Source organism: Rhinoderma darwinii, unplaced genomic scaffold (genome assembly GCF_050947455.1).
Source record: "Rhinoderma darwinii isolate aRhiDar2 unplaced genomic scaffold, aRhiDar2.hap1 Scaffold_77, whole genome shotgun sequence".
Taxonomy (NCBI): domain Eukaryota; kingdom Metazoa; phylum Chordata; class Amphibia; order Anura; family Rhinodermatidae; genus Rhinoderma; species Rhinoderma darwinii.
Window position 1 is genome coordinate 457501 of NW_027464333.1, and position 13072 is coordinate 470572.

Below are 13072 nucleotides of genomic sequence, written 5' to 3' on the forward strand. Positions count from 1 at the left end.
TGTAGATATCTACAGAGGGGGCTGTATGGCGTTATCTACAGAGGGGGTTGTATGGCGTTATCTACAGGGGGTACTGTATGGCGTTATCTACAGGGGGGACTGTATGGCGTTATCTACAGGGGGGCTGTATGGCGTTATCTACAGGGGGGGCTGTATGGCGTTATCCACAGGGGGGCTGTATGGCGTTATCTACAGGGGGAACTGTATAGCGTTATCTACAGGGGGCTGTATGGCGTTATCTACAGGGGGGACTGTATGGCATTATCTACAAAGGGGGCTGTATGGCGTTATCTACAGGGGGGACTTTATGGCGTTATCTACAGAGGGGGCTATATGGCGCGAACGCCATACAGCCCCCACTGTAGATAACGCCATACAGCCCCCCTTGTAGGAAACGCCATACAGCCCCCCTGTAGGGAACTCCATACAGCCCCCCCTGTAGGGAACGCCATACAGCCCCCGCCTGTAGGGAACGCCATACAGCCCCCCCTGTAGGGAACGCCATACAGCCCCCCCTGTAGGGAACGCCATACAGCTCCCCCTGTAGGGAACGCCATACAGCCCCCCCTGTAGGGAACGCCATACAGCCCCCCCCTGCAGGGGCCGCCATACAGTCCCCCCCTGCAGGGGACGCCATACAGTCCCCCCTGTAGGAAACGGCATACAGCCCCCCCTGTAGGGAACGCCATACAGCATCCCCAGCCCCCCCAAAAAATGCGACCTACAGTGTGTCCTACAAATAACATGCATCCCCTATCCACAGGACAGGGGATACATGTGTGATCGCTGGCAGCGATAAGGAGAACGGGGGACCGAAAGTCCCCCGAAGTTCTCCATGACTAACCTCGGACTTCCGGCGTCTGCGCAGCTCAATAAAAATGAAAGGAGCGCTGGTCACGGATGCGCACAAGCGCGACCGGCACTCCATTCATTTCTACGGAGCTGCCGACACAGACACCGGAAGTCCGAGGTTTTTGATGGAGAACTTCAGGGGACTTTCAGTTCCCCGTTCTCCCTATCAATGCCAGCGATCACACATGTATCCCCTATCCTGTGGAGAGGGGATACATGTCTTTTGTTTAACTCTGCCGTAGTCTTCAGTGGGGTCCCGCTGTAGCAGCCATAGCGGCTGCTAGGGGAGCCTCCGGCCATGGTGGGGGCCAGTGCCGGTGGGCGACACGGGCCCCCTCATGCCCCTCATACATATATATCATACATACATACATACATACCACTTGTGCCTGTGTCTACATGTACATATATTATTTATCTCCATAAAATTACAAATTGAAAACACCAAAAATGTGGTTTTAAGCAGGAAATGTACAAAAAAAGTAACAATCTATAAAATGCAGGGATTACACACCTAGAAAAATTAGGCGTCCACAAAGCTCCTATTTTCCTGGAAGCAGACAACCTGACGATTGCAGTTGTCTTGACGTGGTCCTGTCGGCCGTGTTCACCTTCACTATCACACCTTAGGGTATGTTCACACGAGGGCGTCTGTAACGGCTGAAATTACGGGGATGTTTCAGCCTGAAAACATCCCCGTAATTTCAGCCGTAACGGCATGTGCAGGCGCTTGAGTGCCACGTCCATTACGGACGTAATTGGCGCTGCTATTCATTGAAGTCAATGAATAACGGCTCCAAATACGGTCAAAGAAGTGACAGGTCACTTCTTTGACACGGGCGTCTATTTACGCGCCGTCATTTGACAGCGGCGCGTAAATTACGCCTCGTGTGAACAGACAAACGTCTGCCCATTGCTTTCAATGGGCAGATGTTTGTCAGCGCTATCGAGGCGCTATTTTCGGACGTAATTCGGGGCAAAAACGCCCGAATTACGTCCGTAATTAGTGCGTGTGAACATACCCTCAGATATAGGATAGAGGAATTTATTTTTAAAAACAAATGCATTAAAATTCACATTTGTGCCTAAAACTCACATACAATCAGCGATTTTGAGAAAATATCATTTACAATGAATAGATCAAGGTGATAAAAGCTTATTTATATATATATATATATATATATATATATATATATATATATATACCACATACATCTACAGCCACAAAAGTGTGCGCTCTCAAAACACTGAAACAGAAGCCCTACAATATTTGGCCATCATCCATGTATTTGAAAAAAAAAAATACTCCACACAACAAGCAACTTTTACTGTATGCAACCAAAATCACACATAGCACATAGCATAATACGTGTATAAAAATACAACTTAGGCCTTATTCACACCAGCGTATTCCACATCCGTGTTAGGCCTTATTCACACGAACGTGTGCATCTTGCAGTTCCGTGTGTCATCAGTGAATGGTGCGTGGCTGCGTGATTTCCACGCATATGCCATCCTTATGACACGCGGTTTTGATGTTTAGAAAAAGAAATGAAGGATGTGCTTTTATTTTTTCCTTCACTTATTTATCTACTGTTGCGCGAGTCACGCGCGACACACGGAAGTGCTTCCATGTGCTGCGCGTGATTTTCACGCACCCACTGACTTCAATGGGTGAGTGTTGCGCGAAAAACGGCCAAGTATAGGACATGTCGTGAGTTTTACGCAGCGGACACACGCTGCGTGAAAATCACGGACTGTCTGAACGGCCCCATTGACTAACATAGGTCCGTGCGACGTATCATGGACGTTAAACGCGTTTGTGTGAATAAGGCCTTACGTGTGTTAAAACAACGGACATCACACGGACCTATGCAATTCAATGGGGCCATTCAGAATCAATACTAGGAGTAAGAAAGACAAAGTATTAGGACAAATCCCAATCAATGGAAACATTTTCATGTAGAACAGAGACCAGTCCCCAACAGTGTATTTTATAGCTTTAGGTGTATTATATATTATCTCATTTTTTCTGCAATGTGTCTCTTATCAGTGAGTTATTATAATGAGCTTTATTCTTATTATATCACAATAGTAACTATTATGGGGTTTCTGAGGGGTTCATACAATTATTCACACAGAGACACTTTATTAGGAGTCCTGCCACCCCCCCCCCCCTACAATGCTGCAGATAAACATTGCGGACGTCAGAGTGACAGGCGGCATGGATAGGTCCGCTCCCGGCCGCCCGCTTTTATTACTTGTAGTAATGATAACAGTAAGGTAAGCAGTGTCTCCCCTGACTGCTAGCAAAGTTTGGGGTACATGTCTGGGATACATGGCACAAGTGCCCAGCGCTGAGACACCAAGTAGTAGAGATGACTCCTGAACCCTGTACCTTTCCTTCACCACGACATTACAATATACAATATTATATAGTACAAGTCCTCAGCAGTTACATGACATGGAATCAGTGGCTATTACAAGATGTTTGCCCATTTGGCCTAGGTATTTAACCGGTCAGGGGGCTTCTCCCATATGACTTTCTAACATAAATCAGGGGCGGACGTACTATATGTGAGAACTGTGCAGTTACATTGGGGCCCAGCAGGTCAGGGTGCCCTCTGCCACCCCGAAAGTAACTAGTAGCGTCCTACTGTCTATTAGATTGCATATAAGGGTTTGGGCTAATGAATTTCTTGTAGGCAATAATGTGTGGCAAGTGCTCTTGGCAGGGTGACCGTGCCTTATATCCCCCAACACTGCTCCACCCCTAATCCCCAATTAACTTTACTGTACCCCTAGTCCCCTCAACCAATTACCTTAAATCTATCTTCAGGCCAAAACCGTTCCCTATTGTTCCCTTACGTGTCCCCCCTAGACTACATGGCACCGCCAGTCATATGGCCATCTTCATACTATACAAAGAAACCCATTACCTACACGATCCCCATCCCTATATATAGTAACTAAAGATGGATATACCTCATATAGATGAAATATTACTTCAGAGAGTCCCCCTGGCAGCAGGCAGCCGATCCCAAGGTTTTCTGGAACGAAAAGTTACAATTATGATGTGAGCTTAGTATGGGTCATCATATCAACAAATATATGTTCAGCCAAATGACAACATTGGGGAATTTGTTCCCGCAGCCTCTCATGTGTCTCTATAGGAACATTCTGGATGACATCACATTATAGCATTTCTATAGGTTGTTATTTTCTATAATACTTACATATATACGGTGGATCTTCTAGCATGTCGGCTGTCACTGGTGCCACATATTCACATGTTTTATATGTCTGTAATATACATAATGGGTTTACTGCATATACATAAAATAACCCCATATCTATAATGTATAATAATATATTTACTGTCACACATGTCATTATCTATCACAGGGCGAGTCAGACATTGAACACATTTTGTAATGTAACGTAGACCCAGGGAACATAACTATAGGGGTGAAGAGGTTGTACAGGCCCTGGTGTCCATGACTGGCATAAGGGGGTCACAATCTGAACAAATCCCCAATGCCGCCATCACCTGGAGGAATCCTGATTTTACTTGTCACCCCCTTGACTGCCCTAGACCACCATACAATGAAAAAACAATTCCCCTTTACTGCCTTAGGCCTCATGCACACTTCCGTTTTTTTCTTCAGGATGCTATCCGTTTTTGTCACTGATAGCACCCTGAACCCATTCATTTCAATGGCCCCATGCACACTTCAGTTTTTTTGACGGTCCGTTGCTCCTTTCCGTTCCAAAGTAGAGCATGTCCTACTTTGGTCCGGGATTCCATGACTGTGAGGCCCATGCCAGTCAATGGGGCCGTCAAAAAAACTGAAGGCACACGGAAGGCATCCGTGTGCCGTCCGTGTGTGACGGAGCCGTTGCCTAGCAACCGCTGGGCGGGCAGAAAAACATGACAAAAATATTACACTAATCGGCAGCCACTTGTCTCTATCAATAACTGATAGAGAAAAGAGGCTGCTGATTAAAAATAAAATAAAAAGCCTTTCATACGTACCCGGTCGTTGTCTTGGTGACGAGTCCCTCTTCTTCCTGCAGTCCGACCTTCTTTTGTGACGCGGCAGCCTGTGATTGGCTGCCGAGGCCGCGGCAGCCTGTGATTGGCTGCCGAGGGCGCGGCAGCCTGTGATTGGCTGCCGAGGTGACATGGATTGAACGTCATCACTGGAGGCCGGACAGGAGGAATGTAAGTATGAATTTATTTATTTTTATTACATTATTTCCGCGCGCCGAGCATGGTACTGTCACCCTGGACAGTACCATGCTCGGCGCACGGAAACGGAAACACGGAGTGCACACGGGAGTGCACACTGAAACCACACGGCCGCTAAAACGGGTTCACGGACCCGTCAAAAGCGGCCGTGAAAAAGGTGTCGGAAGTGTGCATGAGGCCTTAAACCACCAGTGAATTTACACTGAACCCTTTCACAGCACTAGACCACCAGATAAATATAAAAAACTGTATAGAAACATGACCCTGTGGGATGGGGTGGGTGGGTGAGCCTACTTTACTTGTTGCCCAGGACCCCATCTTACATAAAGCCTGTTGTGTCTGTGGGAGTGCAGATTATATATGGTATATGATAGTTGGCAGGACCTGGTATAGATTTGGCACCAAGGCCCCGGAGCTTATAGTTATGTCTCTATATAAGCCTAAACTTAAGGGAAACTATAGAGAACTGTGGAGTTTCTGATTCTTCTCTCTTTTGTGGTGTCTCTGGACACATATAATGTGGATACATGTAATGAATATTCTGGGCATGCACCGGGTTACCTGACAACATATAAGTTTGGGTGGCAGCTTAGTCTGGATGCCATAGTTGACCACACCGGGTTTCCAGGCTCTTGGTCTCTGTTCCTAATATATTACAGGTTTGTAGCTTGTCAGTAATAAGCGGTCACTACATTTTGTGTAGGACATTTTTTTCTATTCTTCCATCTACCACCCCCAGCATTGAAGCGAGGAATATTAGGAAGAACAACCTTGTTTTCTGAGGGACAATGTGAGAAAACTGAAATTGGGCTCTTGGAGAAAATATCCATTATTGCTATAAACCATCCAGCCAGTAAATATGTGATATAACGTGTGTAGAGATAAAGAAATATTCGGCACTTACCTTGGACTCTCCTACTTTATATGCTGGGCATTAGTTGGGCGCTCTCCTCATTTTTGGAGCAGCCCTCCTACACCTGGACCCGAGACCATCACAGAGCTCTTCATTGGGCTGTTACTTTATTATTACTCCTGGAAATGTAAGAAGAAATTGACAACTGGGTGACGTTATTCTCTTTTCTCAATGGCCATGGTCTGATACAATACAATGAGTGCTGACAGTTTCATAATGTTTAGGGACACATCCTATAGACAAGAGATATTGTATCCCCCATATTCAAACATTCCCAGGCGGAATTATAGAGGAATGGAAAAATTCAGAGTGCTAAGAGGAGATGCTCCAGCATTATAATTTTATGGGAAATGCAATTATTTACTCGTCATAAGAACAGACAAGTCCAGAACATATGACCAGTATTATATACATAGAAGAGATAATCCATCATCCCTGGGATTGGAGGTTAATTGTAATAAAATATTATAATATAAGATTACACTTCATGGAAAATACAATTTGACAGTTATAGATTTAGACAGCAGTGGATTTGGTGTCACTATATAGCAGGTAATGGAGTTGGTCCTCTCCTCTTTGCGGCTGGGTGGTGACAACCTGTGCAGGACTCCGCTCTCCAGAGGAACTACATTGGCAGCAAGCAAAGCGGTGGAGAATTGTCCCAAAGGTCATGGGAAGGGAATGGAGAGTTAAACAAACATCACGCCCGGCTCTCCTCAGTAGCTACATTGGGCCCCATAATGGAGGGCCCAGTTTGATCTTTGCTATGAGGACCCCAGTCTTCTATGTCTGGCTCTATATCCAGGAGTAAGATTATGTGACTGTTTGGTGAACTTCTTGGTGTCAGTAGAATAAGAGTGTTCATGATAACTATGACTGCCGCCACGTGTCAGGGATCTATCTGCCTATGTGACATGGAGGAATGGCTTCAGTCATACACAAAGGTGCCGTCTGTTTTCTGACCAGATAATTTGGGACGTGTGTGAGTAATATGCAGGAAAGGTAAATTACAGGAAAGAGAGATCAATACCTGAGCACTGTATTCAGGAGACTGTCCCGGCAGCAGCAGTTCTGGGACTAATCAAGGGATCTGTTCAGACAAGATCTAAGAAAAAGATACAAAACCTCTGATCACAGGATAGATACAAGAATAGTTGTCATGTTACCAGAGGTTACACTTATAAACTTATACATTACACGTATACACTATTTAACATTGACGTCTATAGGTGACAGATGACCAACATATGACATATATCAGAGGTGTCCGTCACCGCCATCCTGTAAGAAATGTGTACAGTATGTTAAAGGCGTTTTCCCATGAGCGACATATTTGACGTAACCACAGGATATGTAATAAACGTCAGATAAATGCGGGTCCCACCTGTACACCAATCTCTAGAATGGGGCCCCCTAAACCCTGTTCTAGCATTTTGTGCTCACACTGACTCCCGGCCACTTACAGATTACATGGTCGGGAGTTACGGAAACAGCGTAGCTCGCTGAACTACGCTGTTTCTCTAACTCCCATAGTAGTGAATGGCAGCTACGGAAGCAGCATAGCATGCGAGCTACGCTGTTTGGGTAACTACTATTCAGTTATATGGGGCTTTCCCCCTTCATAGTAGGAAATCAGCCGGAACACAAAAAGGTAGAACAGGGTTTAGGGGGCCCCGTTCCAGAGTTGGTTCTCTTTGAGCTGCAATACCGAGCACAGCCACTACCAAATGCATGGAGCTTTCCTGGTAAACAATGAAGAGGACATGTGGCTGACCAGGGTGGTGCGGCCCCTTTACTCAGCTGATATCACATGGGGGTAGTAGGAGTCAGATCTCCACCGATCTGATATTTACTATTAATAATAAAGTTATGGAAAATCCCTTTAAAAGGTAAATAAGACATTTTATACAAAGGACAGAACATACATATAAAATTATAGAGGATCTGACGTCTCTCCTGGCATGTCTGTCCTAGAAAATACTTGAGAATTCACATTTCCATTCACACATTACTGACTGCTGTAATTTTCAGGAAATAATAAATTGTAACTTTAATGGGGAACTAAATAACCTCGAAATCTGAATGTAAAATCCACATGTTCAGTTTTTACTTGTGTTCATACAAACATTTTACTGGAACTTGAAAAAAAACACAAAAAACAACCCTGTCAATTACAGGCAAAAAAATCCTTCTACAGTCAGATAGTTGTGGCGAGATGCTGGTTATAAATTGCTGCAGTAATGTCCAGTGTGAATCTGGTCTTATATCAGAATTCTAGAGCATAGATATTTCATGTATCCAGTAACATGTATAATTAATAACACGGATATTATAGCTGATAAATAATAAAATGCTGCATCTTACCTGTCAATCACAGTCAATCACAGTCCTGGTCCAGATGTTATTCCCAAAAATTGGAGAAAAAGGCCAAAAATCCTGATCTGTAGGAAACACACTGATCAAATATCAAGTGCAAAGTGAGTGGAATCCAGCTGCACATAGAGAACTTAGCGACTAGTACTGTCTATGACATCATCAGTGACATCATAAGTGGCTGCAGTATCGGTTACATCATCGGTTATCTCCTCCTGCCTGGATAGACTGTCTGTGTATACACTGGATATAGGCGTTACATGGGACTGCTGTTTTATAAGCATGGAAGATACATGCCCACTTGGTCAAAAGCTAAAAAAAAATGCCCAGTTGGGCATTTAGATTTATGCTAATAACTTTCTTAAATAGGTCATAACTTGGTCAAAATTGATCGTTTTTCTAAATAAAAAAACACTGCTGTGATCTACATGACAGCGCCGATCACATGTAGACGACAGGCCACGTAGAATGCGGTGACACAGCCTCTTTAAGTCATTGAAAACCATTGAAAAAGTGAAATTAAAGTTTCTTGCCGCGGCGCTGTGTATTTAATGCATTAAAAGTCAAGTTAAAGATCTCCACATCTGTACATAGAAGGGGACATATTGCAGAACAATTATATCATTAGTGTCACTTATATAAATTGGAATTATGTGTAAAACTGTCACTTCTGTCTGTAAAGTGGTCGTCTCGTCATTACAAGCTCATTTTGAAATAACGTTTTCTCTTTATTCCGGAGACGCTACAGACACTGACCAATAGGCGACTATCTTTATAGACTGTGCGCCATTTATAATATTTGTGTCTTCTTTTAAGCCCCCTCAGGCACAAGCCCCCGGTGAGACTTTTACCTCTGTAACCCCTATTATTAAGCCCTTGATGATTATACACCGTTCAGCCATAACATTAACCCCTTAAGCCCCCATGACATAACTGTGCACCATGGATTGTCTTACATAAGGCCACCATGATGTACAGTTACGTCATGGTGATTGTGCGGTCACAGGAGGTCATTTTATTTGAAGATGCCGCCACCGATATTGGGAATTATTAGGGATACAAAATCGGTGTAAATGGGTCTTAAAGGAGTATTCCCAGCTTACATATAAAGGACGTGTTCACACGGCTCATCTTCAGGCATATGTCAGAGCGTAAAATGGTCGTGTTACGCTCCAAAATACACTTGAAATGCGCCTGTAAACCGCTTCCCATTAATATTAATAGGAAATACACCGCGCAGCTCATATGAGGTGTATTTTATTGCTGCTGAATTATTAAACACGTAAAACTACGCTTTATAAAAAAGAAGGGACACGTCCCTTTCGGAAGCATTTTAGAAGCTGATTTTTCTTTTTTCCCATGACACTTTAACCCCTTCCCCCTGCTTGCATTCTGGGCCCTAATGGCCAAGCCATTTTTTTAATTTTTCCATTGTCACATTCGAAGAGCTATAACTTTTTTATTTTTGCGTCAACATAGCTGTATAAGGTCTTGTTTTTTGCGGGGCGACTTGTAGTTTTTATTGGTAACATTTGAGAGTAGATGCGACTTTTTGATCACTTTTTATCACATTTTTTTTAAGTCAGTATTAACAGAAAACAGCAATTCTTCCATAGTTTTTTATTTTATTTTTTACGGCATTCACTGTGCGGGTTAAATAATGTAATATATTTATAGTCGGGGTCGTTACGGACGTGGCGATACCAAATATGTGCATAGTTTTTGCTTTATTGTGGTTTTTTTAATAGTAAAGCAGTTTGTAAGGGGAAAAAGTGGGTTTTTCATTTTTTTTTTCAAATTTTTTTAATTAACTTTATTTAACTTTTTTTTACTTTTATACTAGTCCCACTAGGGGACTTCACTATGTGATCCTCCGATCACTATTATAATACACTGCAATACTTTTGTATTGCAGTGTATTATTGCCTGTCCGTTTAAAATGGACAGGCATATGCTAGGACATGCCTCTGGCATGACCTAGCAGGCATTCATTACAGGCAGACCTGGCAGCCTTTATTAGGCCCCCGGCTGCCATCGGAGACACAGACACTCAGCGATTTTATCACCGGGTGTCAGTGGGATGAGTTGGAGCTCCCTCCCTCTCTCCAAAACCACTCAGATGCGGTGCACGCTATTGAGCACAGCATCTGAAGGGTTAAACGGGTGAGATCGATACTAATATCGATCTCACCCGGTCGAGCAGGGACGCCCCCAGCCCTCAGCTACCTCTGGCAGCTGAGAGCAGGGAGCTTTGACAGTTCCCTGCTCTGTCTACTTTATTCTAATGCAGCGACGCGGAATGGTGGCGCTGCAGAATAAAGCCCATTAATGACCGCCGTGAAAAGGCTTATTGGCGGTCATTAAGGGGTTAAAAAACTCTCTGAAAATATGCCTCAAAATACGCTCAATAAATGATTGGAATATCAGCTGTAAAAACGGCCGGATTCAGAGTCTGTCTTCTTTTAATCTCAGCCTCGTATTTTCAGCCTAAACATCTGCGGTGTGAACCTGCCCTCACATGCACATTTCCTGCAGACCTTACCCAGTCATCGCTACTTGCTTCACCCTAAATTTGTTTTGGGGAGCAGGGGTTTTCCTTTCCCAAATCCCAGACAACCCTTCTTAGGCTGGATTCACACACAGCGCTTTGCTGCGTTTTTGTGCTTTTCGTTGTGGTGTTTTTAATGCAGTTTCTGTGGTGTTTTTTTCTTGCTGTATTAAGTGCGGCAGATGTTACATTAAAGTCTGTAGTAAAATATCAAATGCATTACACACAACTGCGTTCTGGTTTGTGTCGTTTTTGAGGCAATTTTGTGATCAGTGGCATTTTTTTCCACACGCTCTGGGTATAGCGTTTTTTTCAGGCGTTTTTTCTATAGATTCTATATAGGACTTCAAAAATGCCATAAAACAAAGCACATACAAAATGACACCACATAAACACGCCACTAAAAACGCCTTAAAAAAACGCTTGTTTCATTTTAATAACGCTGGTGTTTTTAGAAGCGTTTTGGTGCAGTTTAAAATGACATAAATTTTCTGTGTGTGAAGGAGGCCTTAAAGAGGCTCTGTCACCAGATTAAAAATGCCCTATCTCCTACATCATTTTATGGGCGCTGGAATGTAGTTAACAGCAGTGGTTTTAATTTTGAGAAACGATCTTTTTTCAGCAAAGTTATGACCTTTATTACAATTATGCAAATTAGTTTCTTAATGCCCAAGTGGGCGTATTACAAAGAAGTGTATGACGCTGACCAATCAGCATCATACACTTCTCTTCATTACACCCAAGCTGGTTTCACTGAAAAGCGTGATCTCGCGAGACCACGCTGTGACGTCACATCCGCCCACAGGTCCTTCATCCCTGCGTTTTAAGACTGAACATAGATTATCTCCAGGCGTATGAGAAGTTACAGTCGTCGGATCTGCAGCAGCAGCAGCGGAGGAGGCAGCATCACACAGTGCAGGTAAGCATATAGAACTCCCTAGAGGCGAAGGACCTGTGGGCGGAAGTGACGTCACCGCGTGGTCTCTCGAGATCACGTTGTTCAGGGCATTTTTAATCTGGTGACAGAGCCTCTTTAAGGTAACGCTGTGGGAGAGATATTGTAACCGAAAGAAATTGATACATAAATTTCCCTATGCATAGAACATATCCAAAGCCGCCCCTGTAGTTTTCTTCACCATAGTGTCCGTATCCCTCTCTACATGACTGGACACAATATTGTTCGCTGTGATGGCGACTTTCCTATGATGCACACGGATATGAAATTCTTACATGGTGTATGGTGACGAATAAAATGATACAATATATCACTGCATGTAGAGTTTCATATTATATATACTGTAAGTGGGAGTGCGGTTTGCATCGTGTTATTATTTAGGATTTGAACAATATTTTCCTATATGATCCATGAGAGGATTGGTATCATTTCTGGGGATAGTAATTCTCTTGAATTCTAATGAAACTTAGTGTCACACAGAAGGATCCTTTCTTTTTGAGTCGTGTCTTGTCTTCTGCTCTCCATTTATCCTGGCACTGAGACGGCCTCCCCTTTCCAAGGGAGACTAAATGTCAAGAAATCACTACTTGAGAAATTCCCCAGAGTGCAAGTTTATGGAATTGCTATACGATAAATTCCCCAAAGGCAGCTGGAGACCGTCTGGATGAAGTGTGCAGGTAAATTAGCTACCTCAAGTCCATCACCACTCTGGTCAGCATAGTCTAAGGCTACTCTATGGTCTGCACCAGAGCCCACCTCAAGGCAGGTTGGATTTGGCTGCATAGAACCCAGGTTGCTTTTATGGAATACAGTGTTGGACAGGAGGTGCAATGCAGGCAATGCCAGAACGGAAACCAGACAGATAGAGGGTAAACAGCAAGCGGAGTTCACAACCAGGAAATACTAAAAGTCCAAATCCCAAAACAGAAGAATACCAGGACTTGCAGAGGTCAAAACCAGCCAAGAGCAGAATGTCCAAATTTGTGAGCAGAGGGAAAATCCAAAGACAAAGTCGAGGACCAGTTCAAAGAGTCCAAACAGTCAAGGTGATACAGAAGCTTGATCAGAAACATGCAAACACATGAAATCACAAACAACAATGAGAAAACTGAACAGATTTGAAAACTCCACCCTTAGCCCTGATAGGACGCAGACAGAGAAATAAGATTGGCTCTGCAT

The 13072-nt window shown here is 43.7% G+C and overlaps 1 long non-coding RNA gene across 1 annotated transcript in view; it reads right to left on the reverse strand.

Annotated features, from left to right (window-relative positions):
- The window catches only part of LOC142730618 (uncharacterized), a 132987-nt gene that overhangs the window by 8337 nt on the left and 111578 nt on the right, over positions 1 to 13072 (reverse strand). The window contains exons 2-6 of the long non-coding RNA XR_012878933.1: positions 8382 to 8458; positions 7048 to 7122; positions 6009 to 6136; positions 4089 to 4155; positions 3838 to 3902 (exon numbers count right to left, since the gene is read on the reverse strand). This is a non-coding gene — a long non-coding RNA (uncharacterized LOC142730618). The remainder of the gene's footprint in view (positions 1 to 3837; positions 3903 to 4088; positions 4156 to 6008; positions 6137 to 7047; positions 7123 to 8381; positions 8459 to 13072) is intronic.